This window comes from Nicotiana tomentosiformis, chromosome 6 (assembly GCF_000390325.3).
Source record: "Nicotiana tomentosiformis chromosome 6, ASM39032v3, whole genome shotgun sequence".
In the NCBI taxonomy this organism is placed as follows: Eukaryota; Viridiplantae; Streptophyta; class Magnoliopsida; order Solanales; family Solanaceae; genus Nicotiana; species Nicotiana tomentosiformis.
The window spans coordinates 94124303-94130849 of NC_090817.1; positions in this window are offsets into that span (position 1 = coordinate 94124303).

Sequence of the window (6547 nt, forward strand, 5' to 3'; positions counted from 1 at the left end):
AGCTAACTATGTCATGAGAGAAGTCCATGAAGGGATATGCGGCAACCACTCGGGTGCAGATTCTTTGGTGCTGAAATTAGTTCGGGCAAGATATTACTGGCCCCGTATGGAACAAGATGCCAAAGACTTCGTACGAAAATGTGATAGGTGCCAACGCTACGCACCACTAGTACATCAACCGGCAGAACCCCTACATTCGGTTCTGTCCCAGTGGCCATTCATGAAATGGGGGATGGACATCGTCGGACCACTACCACCGGCTCCTGGAAAGGTCAGGTTTCTTTTAATTTTGACTGACTATTTTTCTAAATGGGTGGAAGCAGGTCCTTATCAGAGATTGGAGAATGCGAAGTGGTCGACTTCCTGTGGAAAAATATAATTTGCAGGTTTGGAATACCAAAAGAGATTGCATGCGACAATGGCTCGTAGTTTATCGGCGCAAAAGTTTCAAAGTTCCTTGAAGGCTTGAAGATAAAGAAGATTACCTCTTCACCTTATCATCTGAGTGCAAATGGTCAAGCGGAGTCAACAAACAAAGTGATTATTCAAAACCTCAAGAAAAGGTTGGAAGCGGCAAAAGGCAACTGGCCCGAAGAATTACCTGCGGTTCTATGGGCCTACCAAATAACGGCCAAGTCAAGCACAGGAGAGACTCCTTTTTCCCTTGTATACGGTGCAAAAGCTTTGATACCGGTGAAAGTAGGGGAACCAACCTTAAGGTATTTCGAGGCGAGCGAAGGATCGAACAACGAAGCAATGCTAATCAACTTGGAGCTGCCTAAGGAACGCAGGGACTTGGCGCATGTCAGAATGGCGGCCCAAAAGCAGAGAATGAAGCGTTATTATAATCGAAGAGCCAACCTCCGATATTTCAAAGTAGGAGACTTGGTCTTGAGGAAAGCTTCCACTCGGGGACGATTAGATAATCTTTGCTTCGATAGCTAATTCCCACCGGGAAGTTAAGTTTGCTACCGAAAATAGGTTACCCGAACATTCACGAGCACAAACCACTAGAGGATTGTTAGGTATTCTTTCGCTCGATAGCATGAGTTCCTAATGGGAAATAAGATATGTTGCCAAGTGAAGGATTACCTAGCAATTCATTGGTGGATCTTCGAAAGGTACAAGGCTTCCAGTGTTCCAGTTCGTATTCTTCGCATTCGAATACTAGGGGGAATGATATGAGGTTACGACAACACTGAATGCCAAGCAACACTAAATTCCACGTCAATCGGGGAAGGAACATTCGGAACAGAATACATCATTGGGACTGGGGAGTGCACAACCAACCCCATAGAAACAAGTTGTACAAGATAAGCCATAAGTCATGGTAATTTCTTTATAGCCACAAGTCATGACAATTTCTTTTCTGCATAGCAAAATGCTTATGTGCTTTTGAAAATAGAAGGAATTAAATGAAATGAAATCATTTTATTTTTATCTTGTTTCTTGTCTGAATGATGATTAATTTTACCATTTGAAAGTTAAACAAGTACTTCAAATATTTGTGCCGTAATGAACATGAGACGTCCTCTTCAAGAGCACCGTAAACATAAGAGGGCCCTCTCTTATAAAAACCCTCACGTTAGAGGGTTGGTTCCGGAAGAATCAATGCCCGGAATCCATAATGCATTCGGGGAAAAATACACCCAAAGCTGAATACGAAAAAGGCGCAGAAAGCAAACTTGCGCGAATACTTATTGAAACCCTCATGTAAAAGGGATAATTCTCGGAACCAAAATGCTTCGAAGATACTTGAGCATAATAAAGTACGAACAAAACAACATGCGCAGAAAATATGTGCATTTGAGATTACACATAATAAAGCGCGAACAAAACAACATGTGCAGAATACTTAAGCAAGTACGAAAGTTAAAGACTTGCATGAATATTCAAAAAGCAAAATAGGACTCAAATGATACTTGAGCAAAAAATATATTTTTATTTACAAGGGTGCGTCAGAGTGATAAAGGTACAAAATAGAAAAAGAAAGAAAAAGCTAAGTTGCAGCGTCTTCGGAATCAGAAGGAAGAGAAGTATCCGCATCCCGGGGAGTTGGTTCCACCGATGGCTCAACATTTTTCCCAACTTGGTCTTCGGCATCATCACTTTTCGATCCCTCTTCAGTTTCCGAAAACTCAGAATCGGAATCAGAAGAACCTGGAGCGTCAGACTGCACCGGGAGTCCCTTTTTTTGCAGCCAACTCAAGCTATCGGGCCTTAGCAATTTTGGCATCAATGTCAATGATACCAGTCTTGGCCTCTTCTAAGGTTTTTCTCCTCATGCTATACATGGAAGAAGTTTTTTCAACAATGAGGAAAGCCGCTCGACGCTTAAGTTCTTCTTTGAGCTGAGAAATTTCGGCTAAAAGGTTTTCCCTGGCGGACCTAGCACAATTGAGACTGACATCGAGCTCACAAACAGTTGAACTATAGAGCCTATTATGCTCGATAGTTTTCCTGTACTTCTCCTCCAACTGGGAATGTTTCGCTACCACAACAGCAAACTCTTCACTTTTATTGTTTAAGGCTGCCTCTAAGTTAATCACTCTTTCAGTGGAGGAAGCCTCACGATCATTTGTAGCAAGAACGACGTTCTGGACTTCTGCCCATTTAGCCTTGGCTCCATCAAATCTAACCCTCAGAGGCCCAATTTCTTGGCTAAGGGCCACCATTTCTTGCCTGCAAATGGGCCTTAAAAACAACGGCCTCGGTAGCCTTGGTCTCCAGTTCCGAGAGGCGGAGAACAGTCTGGTCCCGTTCAGCCAAAAGCTGATCCCATTCAGAAGTAAGTTCCTCCTTCTCACGAATCAACCTTTGGAGGCCCTCAGAAGCAAGAAAGTTGGCCTACAAAACAGGAAGAGGTAAAACTTAGAGTACATTTGTTCAAAAGTGGAAGAAATAACAGAAGAAGAAAGGAACGTGCTGTTGCGGCATTATGCATAGCATTGTTCAACAAACACTCTCCCAAGAATGTATGAATCTTCTCCTAGTCTTTTTCTGAAGCCAAAGGCTTCAGATAGTTAGCAAGTTCCACGGGCCTCGAAAGCAAGTTGCACCTGGTGGAGACCGAAAGGGTAATACTCCTCCTCCTTTGTGGATCTTCAGAAGGGGCAGCATAATTTTGCCCTAAATTTCCATGAACTGGGACTGGGGAGAAGGGTTACCTTTTTCATGGTCAGGTGCGGCCGATGGAGATGATGTAGCAACCGCTGTTGGAAGAGTGGATAAAGATGGGAATGATATAGCAGTTGTTGATGATGGTGAATGTGGAGATGAAGCTGATGGAGTGGAAGAGTGAGAAGCAGCTGCATCAAATGCAGTGCTGGTTGTTTGATGCTCGCCAACCAAAGACAGCACAGACCCGGTACTCTGCCTTGCAGTTCCGAGCATAATAATTGGGGCCCGAGAACGGGAGTTGGTATGACTGTCTCAACAGGTTGAGCATCTTGTTGAGATGATGAGGATCGACGCCTTCTATGTAAAGAAGCTCCCTCATCATTAGCTTCTTCATCATCATCGATCATCACGATGTCTAGGGCTGTTCATTTGGATCGGATATCCAAAATTTGAATCGATCCGCACAATTTCGGATTTTGGATTTTGAATATTTGGATCGAATTTCGGATAGTGTTTATTAAAATTTCGAATATTCGGATCGGATTCGGATTTGTATAATTATAATCCGATCCGATCCGAAATTCAAAATTATTAGGGCATGTATAAATATTAAACTTTAATTTTGGATAGTCAGCATTTCATTTACATCTTCCTCCAAGTTATTACCTTTACAATTGCTAGATTTAGCTATATTGGCACCATAGTACTCTCATAATTGCATAAACATGAATTTTTCTTATTGTATTGCCTCTTTTACAAAGAAAATATACATATGAGTTTGCAACTTTGAGGCATAATAATCTGATCCGAAATCCGAAAATCCGATCTGATCCAAACTTTAAAATCCGATCCGATATTAATTCGGATCGGATTCAGATTGCATTTTGTAGAATTCGAAATCCGAAATCTGAATTCGAAATGGGTTAAATCTGATCCGATCTGATCCATGCACAACCCTAACAGTGTCTATGACCGGCCCGGAAAGAGGACCAGTCATCATCGCCACCGGAGATGACTCGGGGGCATCAACCATAGCTTTGCCCTCTTATTCTTTTCCCCAGCCACAGAGGAACTTCTTCGTTTTGCTGGCCGGGGACTCCGTAAAGAAATGTTTGCGCCCGAAGCAGGCCTGAAGACGCATGTTCGAGTAAGTGCCTCCTGAAGCAGCCTCGCCGCATTAGCAGGGTCATCTAAAATATCCTCCTTAGGGACATCAACTGAGCCCACAGGTAGACCTAATTTCATGAGCAAGTTAGAAGGGTTCGACCAAGTTCTTCATATACAAAAAGTAGAAATGAGGTAAATTAAAGTTACCATGATTTTTTGCCTTCCACCAGTATTTAATAGACAGTTCTTTCCACAAATGGGTTCTGGGTGTTGTGATGTCCAAGATCTTCTGAACCTACCAGTGGGATCCATCGAGTTGCTGTAACAAACGAAGGTTGAAGGATCAATACAAGCATGGAAGAATATTCAGTAAGAAAAGATGTATTAAAGAGAACTTACGGGAGCGGTTCCAAGCAACCGGAAAAAATGATGTTGTTGTTGGAATAATGTCACTGATGGCAACTGTAACGAACCGTTCCATTCACCCACGGTCGTTGTCGTCGTCCATGCTAGACAACAAAGCATAGTGGCCACACTTGCATAGGTTTATCATTCCCCCGCGGAAGATTTTGCGGGAATATTGTCACGACCCCAAATTTCCTCCGTAGGATGTCGTGATGGCACCTAGTCTCTAAGACTAGGTAAGCCTATCAATGCGGAATAATAATAAATATCTGAAATAAATAAACTACAATTTCAACTCCCAAAACCCGGTAGAAATAAGTCACAAGCTTCTAAGAATTTATTCTCAATGTCTCTATATGTCAAGGTCTAAATAAAATATAAGGAAGCAACATAAAATGATAGAAGGGGACTCCAGAGTCTGCGGACACTTGCAAATATACCTCGAAGTCTCTGTGCGCAGGTAACTCACTGATGTCTAGGCTGGTAAAAATGTACCTGGATCTGCACAAAAAGATGTGCAGAAGCGTAGTATGAGTACACCACAGCGGTACCCAGTAAGTGCCAAGCCTAACCTCGGTTGAGTAGTGACGAGGTCAGGTGAGGCCCTATTGGAATATAATAATGGCATGGTAAAATATTTATCAATGTAGTAAAATAAAATGACATTGGAAATGAATCAAATAGTATGTCATATTTAATGACACCAAATAATTGCAAATAATATCTCGTGGAATCAAAACAGAATTTTCTTCAACTTTATGAAAATCACAACAATTAATCGAAAGCAACTATGGCTATAAATCAATATCAACAAGTGCACTACCGAGGTACCGCCTCGTAGTCCCAAGTTATAAATAATTTCACAATATCTCATTTCCTTATATCACCGCGGGAGCCTTCACAATTTATTTAAAGAAAATATTTTTTCCCGAAATAGCATCCCGTGTTTTAGCCACCCTTATCACACCGCATGACTTCTAGTAGTCACCCCTACTAGCCACGCATATCAAGCCACCCTTATCTCACCGCATGCGTTTAAACACCCAGACCTTATACCACCGCATACGTATCAATATCACAATATATCACAATTTGCACCTCAAGTGCTCAAATAATATAACTTGCCAAAATAATTCAACAACAGTATTTTTTCACAATAAAGAGCTTACGGCTCATGCCAAAATAAATCATCAATAATATTTTTCTACAATAAAGAGCTCACGGCTCATGTCAAAATAATTCAACAATAATATTTTTTTCACAATAAAGAGCTCACGGCTCATGTCAAAATAATTCAACAATAATATTTTTCCACAATAAAGAGCTCACTGCTCCATCACAATGAGTATGAAAATCTTACAAAAATATTCAGGAGTAAATAATTCAGGAAAATAATATTTCAAAATCTTTAATATGTTGCTTCAATATCAAGTTTAAAAATGTCAAATACTTCATATTAATAATATTTAATTTAAAGAAAATCAACCTTGAAATAATGCACAGTATAAAAGAAACCAAGTTTCAATTAAACGAAAAAAAACAATTAGCAGGAAAAGGTCAAGCAAATTTAAAAAATATAAACATTAAATCAATAATGAAAAATATAATTTTATTTAATTTTAAGCATATACGGGTTCGATTCCCACAAGTCACACTACAGTCTCTTACTTTTTCAAAAAAAATAGAAAAAGGGTTCAAAGATGCATAAAACGCTTAGGTGGTTTCGAACCAGCTTTGTCAAGCGGTGTCACTTGAATTGTATTTATTTGATTAAAATATTATTTTCATGTTAATTTAATAAAATTTGCATCCGCCTCGCCCCTATGTGAGAATTATTAAACGAATAAAAAGCAGAATAAAGCGATGAAAAAGAAGGGAAAAAAAGAATAATAATAAGAAAAATAAAACTCAATAA